Source organism: Eublepharis macularius, chromosome 12, assembly GCF_028583425.1.
Source record: "Eublepharis macularius isolate TG4126 chromosome 12, MPM_Emac_v1.0, whole genome shotgun sequence".
Classification (NCBI taxonomy): Eukaryota; Metazoa; Chordata; class Lepidosauria; order Squamata; family Eublepharidae; genus Eublepharis; species Eublepharis macularius.
The window spans coordinates 13,044,468-13,069,103 of NC_072801.1; the positions used below are offsets into that span (position 1 = coordinate 13,044,468).

The 24,636-nt window shown below is 44.6% G+C and overlaps 1 pseudogene; it reads right to left on the reverse strand.

Annotated features, from left to right (window-relative positions):
• Positions 1 to 405: 405 nt before the first annotated feature.
• LOC129339055 (cytochrome P450 3A29-like) lies at positions 406 to 23,757 on the reverse strand (annotated as a pseudogene).
• Positions 23,758 to 24,636: the final 879 nt, after the last annotated feature.

Below are 24,636 nucleotides of genomic sequence, written 5' to 3' on the forward strand. Positions count from 1 at the left end.
TTGTTTTTAAAAAGTTTACTGAAGAAAGTATTCATTATAGTCCACTGGCCTAGATACAATATCCAGGCTGGTACACGTGTATTGTTACGAATGACAGGCAAAGCATGAGGTACAAAGTATCAGATCCCAGCAGACCCAACCTCCCCCCATAGTTCTCAAAACAATCCCTTTGAAGCTGAGAAAGCGAAAGTTTCCCAAGGCTGGAAAAGCGATAGCCAAAACAATCCTCTTCTGTAAGATAGCTGCTGGGAACATCTTGGCACCTGTGAACAAAGCACTTAGAATACTGAAAGAATTAATATGGAGTCTCTTTGGTTACATACATACACTCTAACCCTGACAAGGAATACATGTGAGTCTGTTCACTTACCGTTCAAGTGTCATTCGTCACTTGTAGCTTGGCCCTCAGTTCTCCTTGATTTTGGCAACTGATCTTACAAAGAATTCTATGGCTTTACTAGGGAAAATGCTAACGTTCATCATCTTCAAAAGAGGATTTAAGAATAGGAATACATCTTGGAGAGAGGGGTAAAAGAAGCATCATAAGAAGGGCACAATATTGCTTCAGATACTCTCTATGTGTACATAGGCACTCCATGTATATGTATACGTATATTTTGTGTATATGAACACCTGACTTGGATAGCCCAGGCAAGCCCAATCTTCAGTGTTGCAGAGGTTGGCAACGGCAAACCACCTCTGTTAGTTTCTTGCCATGAAAACCCCACTAGGGTTGCCCTAAGTCAGCCATGACGTGACGGCACTCTCCAACAAACACAAAACTGAGATGGGATTCTTTAATTTGTTCTTGTTTTTAATCCTCTGTATTGTTTCTGCCTTGTTGATGAAACATTATACTGCTTGCAGTTTGTGGTTGCTTTGTGAGCTGCTTTGAGTCTAATGAGATGAGATGGGATATAAATGTTTTAAGTAAACAGAGAAAGGGCAAAATCATATGATTTAGCCTTCCTGGAGTTCCTGTTATGTGTGGAGCACAGGGATTCTCTAGCTCAGGGCTTTTTTTCAGCGGGAACGTGGTGGAACGGAGTTCTGGAACCTCTTGAAAAGGGTCACATGGCTGATGGCCCCGCCCCCTGATCTCCAGACAGGGGAGTTGAGATTGCCCTCTGCGCTGTCTGGCGATCAGGGGGCGGGGCCACCAGCCATATGACCATTTTCTCCAAGGGCAACCCACTGAGTTCCACCACCTCTTTTCCCAGAAATAAGCCCTGCTCTAGTTTGTAACAGAATACTCCAGATCAGGTAAGCAAGCACCAGAATTTGACCATAGGCACTGTAACCAAAAGCTAGGCCCCAGGCTACAGGTAAATTTACACAGGTTTAGTAATATATTCCATTTCACAACTAGGGTTTGCTGGTTGTTGACTTTTATCGGCAAAGGATCCCAAAAACCCATAATTAAGGAAAGCTCACTGGCTGCAGATTGCCAATACAGATTTGCACGGTTGCCGAGGCAACTTACACATCAAAATGAAGAGTGGGGGAAAGAAATCAAACTTCACCAGTTTCTGCGGCTCCCTGACAAAGAGGTCTTTGGGCTGCTTCACAGAGTCAGTGGTCACGCTGAACGAGGTGCTGGTAACGACATCCATGCAGTTAGCGCCCAACATGCTGAACAGAGGTGGGAAACGGGACAGGAGGAGGGGAAATTGTAAAATAGATCCATCTGTTTTATGGAAATTGGCTTATTTTAAGGAAGCTTTAAAAAAACCTAGGCCCCAACTTGCGTCAGTGGGCTCCTCAGACTCTGCCCTCAAGCCGAGGCAGATGGTCTGGGATGTTTCATAGCCCTTGGCTCCATCCTATCAGAGGTCTGTGATGGGAACTCCATAATGCTGCAAAGAAAAGGCTCCAGCCAGAGAGGGTCAGTTCAGCTCTTTCAAAGCCCAATGGCAGTTAGCTTACAGCTGGAGGAAGGAGAGTCCCAGCAGCAGGCACAGTGCCACGTTTTCTGGCACCTGAAGGCAGGGGCAGCTTCAGCACTGTTGCTGCCCCCACGCACATGCGCAAAGCGCAAGCATGCACCTGGACAGCGTTTTGACGTCAGGCAGCTGGGATGGCTTGCGTGCGTCCTCCCAGCCGTCCCGCTCAGTTGCTCCATGTGCCACCCCGGCCGCCCGTAGTTGGTGCTACTGGACGCTGTGAGCACATGCTGGCAGTGGCAGCAGCACGGGGCAGCTGAACGGGAGGGCTGGGAGGCTGCAGCAGCTGCGGGCCAGGTGCAGCAGGTGGCCGGGCAACACACAGGTGGCTTCCCAGCCCTCCAGCACTGCCACTGTCAGCTCTGCGGCACACACCCCCACCCCCGGCACCCCCTCCAGTGCCTCAGTGCTTGAGGCGGCTGCCAGACCTGCCTCTATGGACGCGCTGGCCCTGCCCAGCAGTGATGGCAAAAGATGTGATTTCAGGCTGTTATTTGGTGGTGTCAGCATGTGTCCAGGCACGCCACGCCTTTAATTTCTTTGCTTTAACGGGCAATTAACACTGAACTTTCTTAAGAAAGCCCACGGGGGGCCTGCAGATCCAGACTCTGAATGGGACTGGGCTTGTTACCTGCTACTGAGGATTGAACTACAATGGCAGATCGTTGTGATTAAATCTGGCTCTGCCCCAACCACAGCGAAAGCAGAGCGGGGTCTAGTTTAACAAGCAAAAAGAGTGTGAGGGTGAAGAGGCTGCCTCCTTCTTACCAGAGGCATACTTCCCTACCAGAGCCAGAGGAGTTAGCCATGTTAGTCTGCAGTAGCAAAATAGCAAAGAGTCCAGTAGCACCTTTAAGGCTAACCAACTTTGTTGTAGCATAAGCTTTCGAGAGCCACAGTTCTCTGACGATGCATCTGATGAAGAGAGCTGTGGTTCTTGAAAGCTTATGCTACAATAAAGTTGCCTCTGACAAGGAGAGCTGTGGCTCTCGAAAGCTTATGCTACAATAAGGTTGCATCTGACAAAGAGAGCTGTGGTTCTCAAAAGCTTATGCTACAATAAAGTTGGTTAGTCTTAAAGGTGCTGCTGGACTCTGCTATTTTCCCTACCAGGAGCCAGTTTGGTGCAGTAGTTAAGAGTGGCAAGACTCTAATCTGGAGAGCCAGGTTTGATTCCCCACTCCTCCGCTTGAAGCCAGCTGGGTGACCTTGGGTCAGTCACAGCTCTCTCAGAGCTCTCTCAGCCTCACCCACCTCACAGGGTGATTGCTGTGGGGTTTACTTTGTAAACCACTCTGAGTGGGTGTTAAGTTGTCCTGAAGGGCAGTATATAAATCCAGGGCTTTTTTTCTGGGAAAAGAGGTGGTGGAACTCAGTGGGTTGCCCTCAGGGAAAATGGTCACATGGCTGGTGGCCATTTTCAAGAGGTTCTGGAACTCCGTTCCCCTGCGTTCCTGCTAAAAAAAAAGCCCTGTATGAATCCAGTGTTATATAAATCGAATGTTATATTGTTCTCTATCTCTTCATCACTTTCCCTTGAACTGGACTCATCTGTGTTCCTCCTACTACATTTGAGCATTAAATTTAACCTCTATGCCCCCCTCCTGCTTCACAGCTGAAGCAGATCCAAGCTTTATGTGCACAGATACTTTGAAAATGACTCCAACTGAAGGAATTATATACCGGCCAGGTCTGGCTTATTGCCCTGAGGGTTCAGCCTGGCCTCGGCAGGACAGAATGTCCATTTCCGTTAAGAAAAAATGGCAAACTTGTTTTTTTTTAAAAAAACTGCAGGGTTTTCTTCCAGTTATATCTATTCCACTCAGAGGGAGCCCTCAGAGGCCCAGTCATCATTTTTCCTCGGAGGCTATTCCACCAGCTTCAGTCAAAATCCTCCTAAATTTCCCTCTTTCTGCCTAGTTCTCCAGGTGGACCCATCCATCACCTTGAAAAGTACGCTCTTCCCACCTACCCAAAGCAGCCTCTATTCCCTCAGATGATGAACAAGTCACTTGACTTGCTGCACCAGGCAGTTACTCACTTTTTAATGTCCAGTGGTTCTTCCCGCTCCTCTTTTCCTTGAATATTTTTCATTAGACTTTGTGCATGATGCACAATGATGGGAAACGTCTGAGTTGTTGGGGGTAGAGAAATTACAAAACAGAGTTAAGATTTTTTTCATATGCTCTTACACTTGAGGTACCTTACAAAGCTACAATGCATCATAAAATACATGAAAAGATACAATAAGGTGTCAAAAACTTGTTAAAACTATTTTTTTAAAAAATGGGTAAACTGCCATTATGGCTACGCTGATACATTTTGTGATAGGAGGAAAATTGTAATGCTAATGAAAACTGGCATTTGTTTATTGAGCATCAGTGCAACAAAGCAGAAACCATCATCTGATGTTAAATGTATCTTTAATTTATTCCAGTTTGTGTTTCATGTAAGCATACTAAGACACTGCTGTGTGTATCGATTGTTTTAAGATGAGAACTTTAAAAATGAAAAAGAGCATCACTGCTTGAGTGGGTATTCAGATAATATAGAGCATCTTCTAGGAGCGAAAAGAGTTGCATACTATCCCTTAGTATGCTTTTAATAGGTACGCTACTATTTGGGCCAGAGATTAGGCTGGGATTTTTAAAAGAGTATCAGACTGGCTTGGTGGGTTTTATTGCAAGTGACCTCTCTGGCCTTACATCTTTTAGCTTTCTACTGGTGAAGGCTGGCGAGAGCACGGTCCGTTGCTCATCTTTTGCTGCTGAAACAGCAGTTTCCAGTTTACCCATTGGTAAATCCTGAATGGGAGAGCAAAAAGAGAGCAACCATTTCTTTGATGTCATAGGGCCAAACTACAAGTAACGAATGACACTTGAACGGCAAGTCAACAGACTCATGTGTATTCCTCCCTGTTCACTTGCGCCACTTGCACAAGTGACTAGGGAGGAATACACGTGAGTCTGTTCACTTGCCGTTCAAGTGTCATTCGTTACTTGTAGCTTGGCTCATAGTCACACAGCATTGTAATGGATTTCTCTAGAGGTGGTGAGAATATGGCAAAGATTCAAGAGCAAGGAACAGAATCCAGAGATCATTGCTTTCCTAGATCATAGTATATTCCTGCCTTGGTTCCCAGGTGTATTGTCACTAGGCATTCTTTATTTAAAGTGTTGTGTTTCAAACTTTATATTTTCATTGAACAATGAGGTTCACTGTGACTTGTCTGTGAGTGTGGTAAAGAATATACAGTGAAGAGACTGCTCGGTGGAAGAGCATCCGCTTCTGTTATGAGCCTGGGCCTAGTGAGGCCTAGCGGCTCTGGGGAAGCCTGCACTAAAGTTACTGCAAGGCCTACATTTCCCAGGTTCCCTTTGGCCCCTGTGATTGGGTAAGAGGGGATTTGGAGGGAAAATTTGCACCATTAGGAAAATAGGGGATGGTGCCTGAGTGAAGAGATAAAAGGCCTCACCACAGTGGGAGGGTGTTCAATTCTAGGCAGCAGAGCTGAGGAGAGGTGGCTCCAGACGGAGGGATCCCTCATCCAGAAGGGGTGAGACAGTTGGAAGACAGTCACCAGGAGACAGTAAGAACAGTCTAGTTAGACGCGTTAGGATATTCTAGTTTTGTTTGTGCACCAACCTTTACTATTCTCTTTAATCTACAAAGTTTGAGAACCACTTATTAATAAACCTTTTAAATAAAGTTCTTTATGATTCTGCCTGGGTCCTCATGCTTCATTTGGTCATGTAATAAATCAAACCTACTGGGAAAGAGTCAACAGAAGGTGTTGGTTGGGTGCTCTGGGCCCTTTTTTAGGAAACCTGTACCAGAGTGGCGGCAGCCTACAGACCCCAGGAGCTGTGACAGCTTCACATGCAGCAAGTCCCAAGTTCAATCCCTGGCCACTTAGTTAAAAGGATCGGATAGTAGGTGATGTAGAAGATGTCCACCTGAGACCCCTGAGAGCTGTTGCCAGTCAGAGGAAACAAGACTGAACTGGAAAAACAGGCTCTGGGTTATTAAATGGCAGCTGCAAGTGTCTGCCACAGACCCCCTTTTGCATTGCCATGATGGGGCCATAACTCAGTGGTAGAACACACAGTTGGTACTAGGAGGAGGTCATGAGAAGGAACTGCCTAAGGCTCTGGAGGGCCACTTCCAGTCAGAGGAAACCATACTAGGCTGGATGGACCATTGGTCTGACTCAGTATAAGACACCTGTAACAACAACATTCGATTTATATACTGCCCTTCAGGACAATTTAACGCCCACTCAGAGCTGTTTACAAAGTGTATTGTTATCCTCACAACAACTAGGTGGGTGGCTGTGAGAGAGCTGTGACTGACCCAAGGTCACCCAGCTGGCTACAAATGGAGAGGAGTAGGGAATCAAACCCAGTTCTCCAGATTAGAGTCCCACCACTCTTAACTACTCACCCGGCTCTCTGCATGGCCATTTCCACACTACTCACCTTCATCCAGAACGGGGCGCAACGTCACGAAAAAAACCGCGGAAAATAGCATCTTCTCGTGTGAGTTTTGCGCGACGTCATGCAAAACTTGTGCGAGAAGACGCTATCTTGGGCGGGGTTTTTTGCGACGTTGCGCCCCGTTCTGGATGAAGGTGTAGTGTGGAAACGGCCCATGTCTTCAGGATATACTTGGGTGTATCCTAGGGGGTTCGCTCTTGGCTTGTGTGGAATAGATCTGGTAGTCCGAAATGAGCACTCCAACTTCTCTTTATGTCAAGCTTCCTTTCAGAGATGTTCTGTTATGATTGATCTTCTTACGGAGATACCCTTGATACACCTCTCTTATAAAAAATGTAATTATCTAAGGGCTTTGTTTCTTGGCAGAGTTGCTTCCAGTGTGATGTAGTTTTTAGAATATGGGGCTAGGCCTGAAGAGATCTGGGTTCAAATCTCTATGACCGTGAAGTTGACTGGATGCACTTGGTCGCTCTCTGTAACTTTTTCAGAACAAAATTAAAGATCTTAAGAATTGAACTTGGAGTCATGAAAGTTTATACCCTGGAAAATTGTGTATGGTTCCAAAGGTGCTGTTGGATTCAAATGTTGTTCTGCTACCACAGACCAATATAGCTACCCACCTGAAACTATCCTCACTTTTTCAGTCTTTCCTACCTCACTAAGTTGTTGTGATGATCAAATAAAGGAGGGAGAAACTGTGTCTCGTGAGCTGCTTGAAAGGTGAGAGAAAAATGGACTAAATGAATTCCTAGTGGTTTTATACCTGTCATATATGTCTCCTACATACCTGCCTTGAATGTACTGGGGTTCTGCCTATGGCCTCTGAGAGTGTGGGAAGTTCTTTATTGCTATAATGCCAGTAGGTTATCTTGCAAATATTTACTTTCTCTTTCTCACTCTGCAGAGCCAGCGTCCTTGATTGCCAGCTGAAGCTGGCTCATAGTGTACTCTTCATGGGAACTACAGATAAGTTCCTCCTTTCTCACTCTCTGCTCTAAAACAACGTCTCGCCCCAAACTCTCCCTGTTAACGGTCCTGGTCAAAGGCAGGAATATTCCCTATAACTAACCTAGCTTGCCCCACCTACGTCACTTCTGCCAATTTCACTGTCTGTGCAACCTGTACTGAATGGATCTCTAATAAAGTTACTTCAACTGGAACACCTGTGTGTTAACTGTGGAGAACTTGGGGACCTAACTGCCAGGGACTGACAATACCCTTTTAAGAACTTACCTCCCTGTTGGTGAAGATGGAATAGCACTCTTTCACCAATATTGCTTTAAGAGGGCTGGATCGGTGACAGCTAACATGGGCATTTGACCATCATAAAACCTAGAGCAAACAAACATTCAGGTAATTAAACTGAGCAATACCCCACCGGTAACCAAATGGAAAACAGTAACCTCAGTGGAAATTCCAGCCCCATTTCCCTCTGGTGGTTCTAGGCTCTCATCTTTATTATGCTTTTATAAAAAGCTTGACTCTTGCAAAAGTGTTGGCTGGGTGAAGTTGTGCATGTGCTAGCTCGGTTCAGCTGGCTAGTTTTACCCTAAGATGTGTGACAACTGTTACATATGCACAGTCTTCACTGGTTGTTCTTTACACTGGGTGCTCATCAGTGCCTGCATTATCTGCACTGCAGGGGGGTGCAGTTGCTCATTTGATTGCAGTGTTGACAAATACACTTTGATTAGAAATTGGATGGGAGACCTCCAGTGAAGACCAGGATTACAGAGGCAGGCAATGGCAAACCACCTCTGTTAGTCTCTTGCCGTGAAAACCCCTCTGGGGGAGGAAGGGTCATTGTAAGTCAACTATGAGGGCACTCTCCATCACCACCATATTGGTATTACATGGGAATGGCATTCCTCTGTACTCTCTGTGCTTCAGACCACGTCCCTGGGAATGGACAGCTATATAATACAGTTGATACCATTTAAGAATAAGGGATTTACTGTTAAGATCTGAGGATAACTGAAACTGTACACAGCATGTAATTCCATCCTTGGAATTCTTTTCTTAAGCATTGCTTTTTTCAAGCACATTGCTTTCTATTCTGAATCTTGCTCTGCTTTATAGAACATTGGCATCACCTTTAATGAATGCTCAGGACAGACATTGTTTTATATGCTTGCAACTCCAAAATGTTTTAGGAGACCTATCTTAGCACTGGATTCTTCCCACAGTATGTACATTTACATAAGGAATCTTTGGATTCAGCGGGTTTCCATGTGATCTGTAGAGGTGGTCGACGACTGATTTCCTAAGCATACTTACTTACAATGTAGGAGGTTTTTTTGTTGCTTGATACTCAATTACAGTTTTAATTGACTATATTTAAATTAGTAGGCATCTTGCTCATACCTTGATGTAGGCTAACAGGTGTAGTGCCCCACCTGGAGACTGGTTTGTCCTACCTAGGAATTTGTCAGGAAAAAGCGGATTATTTAAAAAGTGATGTGAAAGATTTCATTTAAAGAATACATTTGTATTCAGAGTAGGAAAACATGGTCTTGAAAATAACCTGTAGCAGCTGGTGCTCTCTGTTAGGCAATTTGGGGAAGCCCCCTTTATACTAGTTAAAATCCATTGTTCTAGATCACTTAAAGCTTGTGAATGAATTCTTTTTACACCCTTTTTGTTTAACATTCTCGTTCCTACAATTAACAATAACTATGGGCCTCGAAAAAGCACAGCAAGTACTGCAAGTAATTTTCATTACACACTAAAAATTATAATTGTTTAGGTCCACACTTTTAGTCTCAGCCTTGGGCATGTTAACTTCGTGTGTTATAAAACACAATGGTGCCATGTAGAGTGTTTTTATTACAGTGACCTTTCGAAATGCTAGTCATGATGACCTGTCATTCCATCACATCGAGGAAATCATGTAACTTTGATTATGGACCAAGCTACAAGTGACGAGTGGAGCGCAAGTGAACAGGGAGGAATACGCATGAGTCTGTTCACTTGCCGTTCAAATGTCATTCGTCACTTGTAGCTTGGCTCATTTTAAGACCTGTTTATGTATAGAACTATATGAGGTCCTCTGTACTGTAAACAATATTGGCCGTTTTCACACTGCTTACTGGCCACGGAACATCGCGCCAAGCTCCCAGAACGGCAGTGTCTTCCTGGTGCGATTTTGCGCAAGAACGTGTGAAATTGCGCCAGGAAGATGCTGTTGTTCCGGGAGCTTGGCGCAATGTTCCACGGCCAGTAAGCAGCGTGAAAACAGCCATTGTCTTGTATTGCTGGAAAGATATAAATGCAGATGCTGACGACTTATTGTTACGCAGCCTACTGTAATAGAGTGTGCATCAGGATTATGTGAGAACTTCTCAGAATAACCTGTTTCTGCTTCTAAGATCACCAAGCTTGAAGCCTTGATTTATTATTCAGACGAGAGAAGGGGACCTCAAAACTGGCAACAGAGGTAATAAAATTTTCCCTTACACTCTCCATCCATAAAGGTATATTTTTAAAAAAAGTTCCTCCCACCTGAGCTATCCAACTCCAGCAATGGAAGATTGCATCTAGTGTGGAATTTTTTTTAAAGATCACCATAGCCTTTATTATTGTTTAAGGCAGGGATCTCCCACAGGTAGCTTGTGTAGTAGCTCTTATTAAAGATAAACTTGGTGACCCCAGAGAGCCAGTTTGATGTAGTGGTTAAGAGTGGCAGGACTCTAATCTGGAGAACCAGGTTTGATTTCCCACTCCTCCGCTTGAAGCCAGCTGGGTGACCTTGGGTCAGTCACAGCTTCTCGGAGCTCTCTCAGCCGCACCTGCCTCACAGGGTGATTGTTGTGAGGATGATAATAACACACTTTGTAAACAGCTCTGATCGGGCGTTAAGTTGTCCTGAAGGGTGGTATATCAATTGTATGTTGTTGTTGTTAAAAGGATCCAAGAAAAAAAGCCCTCTTGGCATTGGGGAATTGGGATAGGTAGTAACTTAAAGAAGTTTCTATTTATTTAAAGAAGGTATTCATTATAGCCAAAACAGCCTCAAATGATAAACTTGCAGTTTTACTAATTAAAATTTACCCTTTCCAATTAACTACCTAGAGCTTTAGTCAATAGATTGACCAACCAAGCCAGTTGCAGCTTATAGCACTAGAAGGCCAAAACAAAAAAAAAAGGATACTCACCCCAGACTTTTCCATATTCCCTGTAGAGAGGTTAGCTGTGTTAGTCTGGTAGCAAAATCAAAAAGAGTCCAGTAGCACCTTTAAGACTAACCAATTTTATTTTAGCATAAGCTTTCGAGAATCAAGTTCTCTTCGTCAGATGCCTGATATTCTTCATCAAACTTAATTAACCCCTGCAAAGCACATTTTAATTTTCAGTTGAAAGTGCAGCATGGCATTTAACTAGACGAAAACAGGGAGTGGCCAGGCCTCAGGGTGGCCACTCCCAATATTTCATGGGTTAATCTCCTTTTCAAAGTCTCTAGTGAAAGGAGTAAGATCCACAGTGTGATCCTAGAACCAAAAAGGGAGTTTCGAGAGTTTTTGCTGTCAGCTGCTCCCTTACGTCATGAGGCTCTGCCTCTGAGCCGCCTGTCACAGCCCAGCTCTGCCATCCCCCTGTTGACCTAATGGGTAACAGCCTCTGTCAAGTGCTGGCAGGCTCCACCCCTGCACATCCAGGCTCCACCCCCTCATTCTAAGGCCCTCTGTCAAGGTCAGTTTGGAGTAGTGGTTAAGAGCGGCAGGACTCTTAATCTGGAGAGCCGGGTTTGATTCCCTACTCCTCCACTCGGAGCCAGCTGGGTGACCTTGGGTCAGTCACAGCTCTTCCAGAGCTCTCTCAGCCCCACCTACCTCACAGAATGATTGTTGTGGGAATAATAATAACATACTTTGTAAACCGCTCTGGGTGGTCATTAAGTTGTCCTGAAGGGTGGTATATAAATCGAATATTGTTGGGGTAGTAGTTGTTATAAAGTCTAAGCTTACATGGCACTAGGATAGTGCCGTGCCAAAGAAAGGGATAGGTCTTGGTCCAGGGATACCCAACTTCTTGAAGACACCATAAGGCCAGATCCCATATCTGTAAAACAAATGTGAAATATATAGTGAGACATCAGAAATGTCTGAAAGTCCAGGTTACAATAGCAGGTGCCTAAGGAAGCAAAGAGCTGTTGCAGCATCTAACTCTGGTGCAATCTTACACCCCTGTTACTAACTGAATTAGTTGAGGGTCCATTTGACACACAAGCATGCATCCCTTTGTGGCTGCAACATCAAGTGAGGACGTAGAACTTAAATATCCTCTCAGACACATTGTTTGGGTCAAATACCAGTCATCTCTGGCATGTGTGGGGGAGGGAGGGGGTCCATGGCACCCACAGCTATGTTTTCAGGCACCTGTTTGCTTCTTTTTGGTCATAAAATCCAAAGGATTCTTGAATGGAATGGGAGGTTGGGCAGGGAATGGGAGCTCCAATTTGCTCCCTATCTGCTGAATTACTAGCAACGTGCTGAATTCATCCACAGTGTGCTACTGCTGTGTGCCATCTGCTTGGTCATAGCGCCATCTTCCTTATGGCTCTGTGCTTGGAACCCTCTCCCTGTGGCCACATGAGGAGCAAACCTTCCTCTTTCTTTGAAAATGCAACAGTGGACCAAGCTACAAGTGAAGAATGACACTTGAACGGCAAGTGAACAGACTCACGTGTATTCCTCCCTGTTCAATTGCCCTCCACTTGCCCTCCACTCAATCACTACACAACACCTCCTTTTCGAACTAAGCAGCCCATCCTGGCTTTTCTCTGGTGCTCCAGAAGATCCATCTTCTTTCTCTTTGCAGGCTGTGCCTGTTCAGAAGCAGCTGCCTCTGACACAAGGGTGATGCTGGGCCCCCAAGCCTGTAGCATCCATTGTGTGATCAGTTCTGCCCCATGGTGGCCACTCTTGCGGTGCTGCTCCCTTCCTCAAAATTCCCAGGTGTTCAACAAGGTTGTGGATCCCTGATTCATACATTCAGTCCTCAACACTACCGAATGGTGTGTGTGCGTGAGTGACTCAGCCTCTGAGGAATAGCTCAGAGACAGTTTTAGGGTTCCAAGGGAGGCATCATACTGAATAGTGACAACAGAAATTACTGGGAGGGGGGCAGAATACATTCCAGAGGTTCCGAGGGGGAGGGGGCATGGAGTCAGCCTTTAAGGGCTCTGTGACATCACTTATGACATGGAGCTGGAACCTCTTTGGAGCAAAAGAACTTTGTCTTGAGGACTGACGGAGGGGATTTTAAATTTAACATCGGTTGTGGATAAACGTGCACATTCTTACATTGGTCGCTTCCACACGTCCTTAATGAGACAGCCTGCTAACGGAACTTTGGCGGGTTATCTCACTCGTTACATCCGTCATCGTTTCCCATGCACGAGCAGGTCATCATGATCCCAGGTTTTGAGCGTTTTTTGTGAAACGTGTTCCGTTTTCATTTTTGATGCCGCTTTTTTCACGTGATTATCTAACGTATCAATGCATCTGGAGGCTTTTTTGTGCTTTTGAAGTGCCCTCCCACAAATCTCCAACCCCATCTCTTGCCATTACCCCTCCCACACAAGTGTCTGGCTCGCATGTGCGATCGTATAAGTCCCCCCCCCCCGTTTTTTTTTTTACTTTTTAAAACAGTCCTTGCACTATTACAAGGTTTTGGAAAATATAACAGCTCCTAGCAGCGCTCCCCCCCCCCCGCACCCGCTCCCCCCCCGCACCCGTGGCATCAGTCAAAAGGGGCATGGGGAAGAGAGCAGGGGCTCCCTCCTCCTCTGATCCCTCAGCCACCGCTTGGCTTGTGCCTGGCCCTCCCAAGACCCCACAGAGGCAGCAGAGAGCACCACCCCCGCTGCTGTGGGATGTTGGGAGGGCCTCGCTGCAGCACTGAGCCTTCCTGCAGCCTGTGCTGAGCTCTACCAGGCCTCTGGAGACCCCAAGGAGGCAGCGGAGAGGCAAACCATTTTGCCCCTCACTCGCTTCTTATCCCTGCATACTGCGCCTCCGCGGGGATAAGGAGTGAGTGCTAGGGAACATGGTTTGCCTTTTATATAGTAGGATATGAAATCATGCCATTGCGCTGCTTCTACTGTTTGCATACTTATTGCATTTAAAACTGTGGGAAATCAACAGTAGAGAACGAAGTACTACACATGCCCAGTTTCTACAGAAACTGAAAGACAGGACAACAATATAGTGCAATCTCACATGTGCTCAAAAAAAAAAAGGAACGTTGGGACTGCACCATCATTTGTGACAAGGTACAGAAAGAACGCGCTTTCTGTTTTGGGACATTTTGTCCTTCCACTACGAACACACACAAGAAACGCTTGAGGATGCTGCGTATGGAAGGTGAGTTATGAAAGTGGGTTGGGAAGACTCGGCTTCAGGACAGAGAAAGCCCGAAAAAAAGGAACATGTAGAACCGACCATTGTGTTTGTTTTTTCAAAATATATTTTATTAGTACAAACACGTTATATATAACACACAGGTAACAGTAATTATACATTAACTGTTTTTAAAAGCTTATAAATTCTTATAAATTCTGTACATAATTTTGTGAATACCTAAACAATAATCAAATAAACTAAGAATAAAGACGCAAGACGAGTTGTCTCCAAGCTATGATTGGTTTCAATATAGACAGATTAGAGATCTCTATAACTCGGACTGTGTGAAAGGAGGGGTAAGAATGGAGAATTCGGAATTAGAGGAGGTAATTTTACAAGAGGATAAAAAGGAAATCTCTAAGACTTAAAAAGTGTTGCTAAAATGGTACACAGAAGATGAGACAGTTAAAGTGCAAATGGTGAAGTGGGCTATAAACTTTAATAAAGAAATAACAATGGAGGCGTGGGAATACTTGTGGAAGAATACGTTGAAGATCACGACATGCACTAACATTAAAGAGAACGTTTATAAAATGATTTACCGTTGGTATTTGACACCAAAGAAAATTGCGTTAGGGAATTTGAACATGTCTAATAAATGCTGGAAATGTAAAAAGCATGAAGGATCGTTGTACCACATGTGGTGGACTTGTGAGGTAGCTAGGCAGTACTGGGGGGAAATAATAAGAGTGATAAGTGTGATAAAGAGTGATAAAAAAGTGATGAGTAATAAAAAAAAAATCAAATAAACCAGTGTGATTGACTCTATCTTGTATTACCAGATTGTTTTCATTTCATTGATCTAGGGTGGTAAGAAGTAAATTTTTAGGCAATTGCTTGTTATTTTTTGTCATGTAATCAAGAAATGGTAGCCATTTTATTATAAAGTCAGTTAGAACCGACCATTGTTGGTGGACATGCCCAAAGATCCAGGTGTATTGTGGAAAAGTTATTACCACTATAGAAAAAATAATAGGTTACACAATACAATGGAATCCAGAAACAATACTGTTGAACTTATGGAATAAAACCAATGTTCCTACTTATAGAATAGATCTTGGTCGAATCCACATTACTCATTCTAAGTCGCATGTTCCCCGCATTCCCCACGCAATCCCGAGTGCCGGTCACATTACCTCATTAAACAGACGCATTTCATTCGCATTTCTCCCGAATATGTGGTCACAGGTTTTCAACGGGAGTTTCACGGTGGCCGTGAATGGGCCAATGCGCAATTTATGCGTTTTTTTAAAAACCCCCCCACTTCCTGTCTCTCCGGCCGTTCTGAGAGTTCCTATTGGCTGATTCAACTTGCAAGTGCTCCGTAGTCTGCAAAAGACTGTTTTTGACTTCATAGCATTGGATTTATTGATTATGCTGTTTCTGAATCAAATCTGGTAGTTTGAAAAATCATTTTGGGGTGAATCCATTCTCAGAACGGACTCGTGAAACTTCCTTTTTAACTGTTTTTTATTTTTTTATTTTATATTACTGTAATATCGAAATTATGAAATATCGAAATAATGACACTCCAAGGAAGTGAAACTTCAGTAAACTTCAGGCACTGAACTGTCCTGCATAGGAAATGCCCACAAAAGCTTCCCACATGCTTCCAAATTTCCAAAAAAGAAATGGGAGAGAGCCATCAGTGCTGTCAGTGGGGGAAAGAGAGGCATCATTATCTTCAATGATGTTTCTTTATAAGGTAAGATCGAAATAACGGAAAAGTGTGCTAAATTTTTTTTAAAAAAAATGGGCGGGGAAAAAAAGGTCCCGCCCAAAAAAGCGGTTTTTGAGCGGCCATGTGACCGGAGGGACGCGCAAGAAAGACGGATTGGAAGCAGGGATGTGAACGAAGAGGAAAAAATCACGGATTGGAGGCAAACGGAAGATATCCGATAAACATGCGGGTAATGGGTGAATGTGGATTCGACCCTTGTCTCATTAATGGTAACAGCAGCCAAGATAGCCATAGCCCAAAAATGGAAAAGTGACAGTATACCTACTATTAATCAATAGATGTCAAACGTCTGGAATCTCTTAGTATCTGACACAATAACAGACCAAGTAGCTCATCAGAGAATCCCAGTTATCAGTCGATCTTCATGGAGATTTGGCTTCCCTTTCTAAACCATTTTTACTGAGCATCCTATTAAGGAATATACTGTATCTAACAAATATGTTGACATCTGTCTCTGTTAATTGTTTATGACCTGTTTAGATGTTAACTATATAATCCATGTATAAGGTATTCATGTTTGGAGTCCTGTTATTGTTGTATTATTATTGTCTTACTGTTAAAAATTCAGAAATAAAAAGTTACTTTAAAAAATCAGTATCGGAAGTGGGGAGATTCTTGACTATTTAACCCTCCGCTGTGGCTTGCAGCTGTGATCAAGGCTGGGGGGACAGGGCAGGAACGGAGATGTCAGCGTTGAGCACATTATTCATTTCGCAAATGGGTTATTGTGTCGCTGAGGTGGAAGACAAAACCAGCCTCCTGGCTGCCGCTGATAAAAATAAAGTTGTGTTCCATTTTAAATGCCGGCTCTCCATCGCTTAATGTATAGAACACAGCGTTGGGATGAAAGATCCTCAAACCTTTACCCAGAGGCAGTAGAGTTGTTAATGCTAACTCGGGAGTTAAGCATTTACTTGGGGAGGGGGGGGGAAATGTTCAGCACCCCCCCTCCCCACCCCCAAAGCTGCTTTGTAAGATTGTTTAGTAAGAGTCATAGCTGATAACGCCTGGATGCCTGCTGCTTCTGCAAAAATCTTCAGAGAGAGATAACCCCAAGGTAAAAGCAATCATTTCATAAAGGAATATTTGCCCCAGTAAAAGCGGCTTTAGCAAAAAAATTTTAAAAGGGCGAAAAAAGCCAAGCTTCTCTCTAGGTTCATTCCCAGCTCCAGGCAAGAAGACAGAAAAGGGCTGGAGAGGAGAGAGCAGAGAGAAATAAAAATGCTGCTGCTTACACGTATTTATTGCTGAGAAATCAAAGCAGAACTGGAAGTTATGCTCCAAACAGTGTTTTCATTAAGGAAGTTCTTCATTTTGGATTCAAGGTTTCTTCCTCCCCCCGCCCAAGTTGGCAGTGTGCCAAGGCAGCTTTTGAGTTGGAGAGAATCGCTCTGAATGCTTGCCAAGAAGATTACAGGATTGTGTCAGCTGCAACACTTCTGACACTTTTGTTGTGAGTTTAATTGAAGGAATTGCTAACCTAGCTAAAGCTCAGGCTGGGGCTATGACTCAGTGTTAGAACACTTGTTTTGCATGCATAAGGTCCCAGGTTCAATCCCTGGCATCTTCCACTTTAAAAACAATGAGTGGCGTAGTAGGTGATGTCAAAGACCTCCATCAGAGACCCTGGAGAGCTCCGGCCAGTCAGAGTAGAAAGTTCTGCCCTTAATAGGCCAGTGGGCTGACACAAAATATCTGACACGGGAAGAACACATGTCGGGAGGTGCAATGTTAGCTGGGAAGGGTAGTTTTAAAAGACAGAGCCAACAGCAGGGCAGAGGCTTGGCTATACACTGGAGCTGTGTGAATGGGCTGTGAAACACCAGAAGGGAAACTTCAGCCCATTATAACCTCTCCAGGTCCAAGCCCAGCTCTGTAAGGCAGCTGCAGCCCATTTCCATTCCTCGCTGCCCTCTGGTTGCAATCCTGTACAGTTTTAGACTGGAGAGGTGAAATTGAAAGAGCCTTTGGGGAGGCAAAGATGAAATGAACAAGCTGTCTGAGGAGCGATCTCTGCCGGCTCTGTCTTTTTCAACTACGCTTCCTGGCTAACATTGCGTATCCCTATGCTTGAGGAACATGCACCGAGGCATCTCGTGTAGAGACGTTGAGTACATGGCAACTTCATGTGCCGGGTTTGATCCCTGACCTCTCCCATTCAAAGTTATGATCCACAACCACATGAGTATTGCAAAGCACAGGAAGATTGTGACATGATTATCAATCAACATATGCATTAGAAAATGCCCTTTTGGTTTTCACACATGCACTCCAGCAGTGGAAGAGGGGCTAAAAGGGACTTTGAAGCAGAGGCTCTCAAACTGTAGGACCCCCCCCATTGAGTCGTGACACTCCCACGGGGTTGTGAGGCCAGGAGGAACAGGATGACCTGGAAGAGAAGACTCTGCGTTGCTCAACGGCAAATTTACACAAGATGTGGAACCATCACTAACAGTGCAATCCTAAGCAGAGTTACACCAGTCTAAGCCCATTCATTTCAATGGGCTTGGACCAGTGTAACTCTGCTTAGGATTGCTCTGAAAATGTAGGATGTTGCTTAATAATGCTTTACATAAAACTAAACACGGGGAAAGTGCCAACTTGTTCCGCGTCAGCTGATGTCAGTTTCTTACGTTTTATGTTCGGGAGGGGGAAAGTAGTGCGGTGGTATTTTGCAGGTCGATCTCAAAAAAATAGATGTGGGTCTGAAGTCCAAGAAGTCGCAGACTTCCTGCTTTAATGGCATGTGTGAATTTGGTCCTAGTGTGGAGCTCTAGGCAGCCCCTGCCAGGCAGAGTGGACAGATGGACCACAGGTCTGATCCAATATAGTGCAGCTTCTATTTTTTGGGAGACGGCCAGGGCTTTTTTCCAGCTGGAACGTGGCGGAACAGAGTTCTGGCACCTCTTGAAAATGGTCACATGGCTGGTGGCCTCGCCCCCTGATCTCCAGACAGAAGGGAGTTTAGATCCTATCTAAACTCCTCTCTGTCTGGAAATGAGGGGGCGGGGCCACCATCCATGTGACCATTTTCACCAAAGGTGACTTAAACTTTATAAAACTCCCCCCTTATTCCAGCTGACCCAAAGGGATGTCATTGTGCGGTCCTGGGAGCATGCACACTCTTTGTGCACGTGCATGTGGTACCAGGGACACTACCTCCCACCAAGAGTTGCCCCCTGTGCTGGCAACCCACTGAGTTCCACCACCTCTTTTCCCAGAAAAAAAGCCCTGGAGATGGCAAATAAGAGACAGACTCTGAACTTTCAGGGGGGCGGGTGTCATGAAAGAATGGAAGTGTCGTGGGCTGGTCCAGTAGCGTGATCAGAGCCCATTCCAAAGTCAGTCCAAGGTCAGTCCAAATAGCAAGGTCAGGTGGTCCAAAGGTCAGTTTACCAGCAAGGTTTGAGGGCTAGGCAAAGGCAGAGTCCAAAGGTTGGAAGAGCAAGACACAATTCAATGGAGTGGTCATTAGAGGCTGAAGATTTTCAAGCTCAGGTTTGAGTTAAATCCAAAAAACCATGCTATTAAACATTTTACCAAATAATGTTACAAAAGAACAGGGAGACCTCTTTCGTTACATGGTGACAGCAGCAAGAGTATTATATATGCAGCAAAATGGAAAACAGATACGTGCCCTGACGTGTCAGAGTGGATAGGTAAGATCTATGAATGGCCAAATTAACTACTTACGTACATAATAGACCAATAGCTGAATTTGGGGGGAAATGGAAGGATTACGTTGACTATTTAGGCTAAAATTAAGATAAATTAAGGTAACTCGATACAAGATAAGAAGATAAAACACAGGGAAATAATTAACTAAAATAGTTGTTATTAAAGTTTGAGTGTAAGTAACCAAGGAGAAGGAAGGAGAGCTATTACCCAATTAAGTGGTGTTGTTATATATTCTGATTGTGTCTTTTTATTAGTTTAGTTTAATTTCAAATGTAGTGCTTGTATAAGTTTTTGTGCACTTTCTATTGCTACATTTTTCAATATAATTTTTATATTAAAAAATGGACCGGCCACAGCAGTGGCAGGATTCTGACATGTTGCTTCCACGCCTCCTGGTCTTCTATGGCTGGGTTTTATAGTGAGGCTGGGCTTGCAGCCAGCTGCTTGGGAGCTACCCTGTGGTTACTTCTCATCGCTATCCACCAGCAGCTGGCGTCTGGCCAGGAGGCATGGGCTTTGATGCCTCTCCTGCAGCTCCATATGCTGCCTTTGTGTGTGACACTCTGGGTGAAGTTGGAGGTTTGGACATGCTTGGCTGCACTTCACCAGTGGTGTGGGAGTTGCAGGGTATTGGTGCCTCTGCCTCGGCTGCTAACTGAGGACTTGGATCAACAGGTGGCTGAGCTTCACTGGTGGTGTTGGAGCTGGAGGGTGTTGGTGCCTCTGCCTCGGCTGCTGACCGTGGACTCTGATCAGCCAGCAGCTGTTCTCCCTAATCACCGGCTTCTGCTGAGTCAGGGCTGGCTACGGAGGCTCCTCTCCTCCTGAGGAGTCCTCACCATCACTGATCCCCACAACAGCAAGAGTGTGAACAATATGTCAGTTTTTACTTACAGTATCAGTAGACTTATCCAAATCTCCATGGAGAAATCTGGAAGGAGGCCCATTGTAGCTCTGTGCCTCCGGATTTTCTTGGTCTGAATCTCCACTTACGACCTTTGAAACTGTAGGCACTCTTGGATGAGATGAGATAATGATTTGTGTTGCTGTTCTTATCGGCTTCAGGAAATTTGGTGATTGAATGAGTTGATGACTGAATGAGTTGACCATTTATGTCCTGTGTAAGGAGTCCTGTGAAACTTATCCTTATTTGGCTGTTACTTTGGGGGCCCACCCCCAAAGAAGGGGAAATCAACTGAGCTGAGAAGGATTGTGCAACTGGTACCTAATCTCTGGAGTTCATAAGATCTTGCCCCAAAAAATGACAAATGAGTGAAGAACCAGCAGTTTTAATGTTACATGATGTGATTATTGTAGAATTGTTATCATATCTATATGCGAACCATTAGGGTCATCTGAAAGCTCGTACAATGGAAGGGATGCGGAAAGAATTCCATCCTAAAACAGAGATCCAAGGTTCTGGGAAGTATTTCTGGTTCGGCAAAGGCCTTGCTGATTTCCTTTAATGGTCATTTCATAGGTATGCAGCCTTTTATGGTTTTTACCCGGAGCACTGTAGTATGTCAACAAACCAGTTCATTTGGTTGTTACTTAACCTTGATGCTTGTGTCACAGCCTTTGTTGAGAGCCAGAATGATATAGCGGTTAAAGGAGACTTTGGCAAAAGCAGTGAGTCTCCATTTCAAAAAAAACCAAAACCTTGAACTGATTTTTTTTAGAAAAAAGGGGGGAAAGTGCCTTTTAAAATTGGAGGCAGTAGATGAAAGGTGGCGGGGGGGGGGAGGTTGTTGTGAGAAAAGCACTGTAATTACATGTGGGGTTGTAATCACGCATATAGGGGTGTCTGAATCATTTGGACACATCTGAATAGCTCCACAGTCAGCTCCCCAAATGTAACCATTGCTGTATCAAGCTCAGTGTTTTGTATCTGCCAATGGCAGGAGTACTAAGAAGGGAGGGAAGAGAGAAATGCAGGAGAATTACATTCTGGTACATAGACCCTTCGGGGGGAGATTGTACAGATCCAATCTCTAAACACATCTGTTTTGGGAGTTCACCGCCATCTTGTCTCTATACATTTTGTGAGTGTGAGAGAGAGAAAGAGTGTTTAATGAAATGTGGTATTTTCCACATGTACAAGTTACCTGCATCATGTATGTCTGTTGACATTTTTTCTTCTATGCTACCCTTGCGAGAAAGCAAGAAACCAAGCAAACGATCTCCTTCACCCCCGTCTTTGGAGTCTTGATCTCCAGGGGCTTGCTTCCCTGGACTCCATGAAGGAACGGCCAGCCAAATAAGCAATTAAATAATAAACACTGGGGGTGGGGTTTCCCAAGTTCAAGATGCTTACGTGATGCTGAAAGCCCGTTGAATTTTAATTTGGAAACCTCAACACCTTTCATCGTTGCTTCTCTTAACAATCTGGCGGACAGACCATATTAGGAGTGAAAGAAGTTCACATGCTGTACTCATTTGGACCTTGGACTCTCTGTGGAAAACACGAGTGTCAGGTGAAAGCACCAATTATTTGTTCTACAGTGTAGACATAAAGGCTGATGACAGATGAACTCCAAACTGACCCTTGAACTCATTTCATCCCATCATTAGACTGCAATCTCTCTTCTGATTGACAGAGGCCAACCATTTCCCCCATTTAAACCATGTTCAGAAACCTAATAGACATTCTTTCAGTGGTGACCTTGGCTTGTTTGTGTCCTCCTGAGGGTACCAAATGATGTCATCTGCCAATTTGCCCGAGAGAGTTCAAACTCAGAGAGAGCGCCATTGTCAGAGCCCAGTGTAATGTGAAATACATGATCCAGGAGCTGCCATACCCTTTATATGAAGAAAGACACGGGCTCTCTAAGTATGCAATTAAAGCCACTCTTATTTCAATTCAATATAAGTACTAAACAGAAGTATTCATTCCTCCTGTCCTTAGCCCATCTTATTATGGAGAAGAATTTCTTCTGATACCGAGATGATTTTTTCATACAGATCAAAGGAGTTAAGAGCCCGGCAGCACTCTCGATCACAAATTTGTACATGCAGAGACTGGAGAAATCATTCATATTAAATGGGGATCAGAATCCTTACCACCAGTATTTGATCTACTATGGCCGCTTCATAGACGATATTTTCGCCATTTTTGCTAATCAGGAAGCAGTGGACTTATGGGCTAAATGGCTCAATACCATCGACCCCAATATTAAATTCACCAGTGCTAGTGACATGCAAACAAGTCAGTTACTTAGATGTAACAGTTTATAAAAAGACCACACATCAATTGGCTGTATGCACATTTCGTAAGAATACTGAAATAATGTCAATAATTTATTTATCACACATTGTAATTGCATACTTTTGTTTAGTACTATTTTGTTTGCTCTCTCTTTAAGAGCCTCAGTATACCCTTTATATGTACTTGATTCTTTCAGAAGAATATCTGGATACTGTTTGGAAATGCAGAGTCTCAGCAATTACTAACATATTCTTAATTTCACTCTAGGTTCTTTTGTGCAGAAGATGGAATATCATGAGATATCACTTGTCTTGCCAAGATAAGAAAAGATGCACATGGTGAAACCGATTCCCTCTTCTGCACAATGATTAAAGACACAGGAGCCCAGCGTTCCTTTTCATACCATATTTTGGAACCTGTCCTTGGTATTGCCCCTTTAACATCTGTCTGAGCAGCAGCAATCAGCAGGTGGCCATGCTTAGCTCTGTATTGCGTTGTGAGAAGAGCAGACATTGGCCCAAGACTCCTGTGTGTTTAATTAGGAAAGGTCCAGGGCAAAACTCGTGTGTCCTTCAGATGAAAAAACAGTGACTGCTTGGAAGCTGGGTATATCTTGCTGACTCACTGTGCTACAAAACTGAGTCAGTAGTGCAGGTGTGAGGTATTCTGCTATAAAGCATGCTTCTGGGGGGAAATGCAAGGAGGTCATGTGAAAAGTTTCACTTGCTGATTCCCTGTTAAATGCAGTAGACCAGTCCTGACTATTGAGGGGGAGGGCTATAAACAACCCCTACTGGATACCCATCCCCAGATAATAAAAGGCAAGCCATATTGGTGACGACTCACTTTTTATCCTCGCACAGGCACACTCTGGCCTTGAGGTTACGGCGAAGCGCCTGCTTGCCGCCAGGAGGAGGCACGTAGCATTGATGGCCTAAGGACTCCTCCCTGCACCTCCCATCAGCACCCTCCTGCTCTGGCCTCCAGGCCTCTGCAAAGTGCCCATTTGCTTCCAGGAGGAGTGCTCAGGCCATTGATTTGCTGAGACCCCTCGTGGCAGCAAGCGGGCACTTCATGGCAGCCCCCAGGCCATAGCAGGAGGGCACTGAGGGGAAGAAGAGCAGACTAAAAATCAATCTTCACGCAAGCACGTTGCTAAGAAGAGGCCTGCCAAATTGATGGCCTAACCACTTCTACCCGCGCCTCACCTGAATGTCGCTGAGGAGGAGGCGGAAGCCCCAGTGGTGTTGGGCGCCTGGCCGTGCTTGCCTGGAAGGGGTCCCCGCTCCATCATCTGGAGCTTATTCTCTCCTCTGTAAAGAAGCCTGGCTGCAATCCTGACGACAGTTTTCTCAGAGTAAGCTCTATTGATTGTTATGTTTCATGAAAATAATAATAATAACAATAATAACATTCGATTTATAATACCGCCCTTCAGGACAACTTAATGCCCACTCAGAGCGGTTTACAAAGTGTTATTATTACCCCACAACAATCACCCTGTGAGGTGGGTGGGGCTAAGAGAGCTCAAGAGAACTGTGACTCGCCCAAGGTCACCCAGCTGGCTTTGTGGAGGAGTGGGGAATCAAACCCGGCTCTCCAGATTAGAGTCCCGTGCTCTTAACCACTACACCAAACTGGCTCTCAAATAATAAAAAAAAATAAAAAAAATGACCAACAACAGTTTTCTAGAGCCCATTGTACTTTTTCACACAACGGGCTTCGTTGCTAGTCTCCAGACAACAAATGGATTGAATCTGCTTTGGTCATCAGGGATTCCCACAACATACCTCAGGACTTACAGCTTTGTGGTATGCTGAGAATTCCTTATCAAAACTTCCCAGCGGCTTCTCAGAATTGTCATCCCAAGATTCCTTGGAGAAAGGAAGACAAGCTCAATGGAGGCAACCAGGACTGTCCCACTGGAATCTGTTTGCATTACAGCGCTCTGGCCTGAATGCAGGGTTTGGTTGCCCCAGGACCAGGGCAATAACAGCATCGAGACTGTTATTGTTATATTTCATTATGTATTGTTTATTGTTATATATAGTTATCTTATTGTCAGGGCTTTTTTTCAGCTGAAACGTGGTGGAACGGAGTTCCGGCACCTCTTGAAAATGGTCACATGGCCGGTGGCCCCGCCCCCTGATCTCCAGACAGAGGGGAGTTT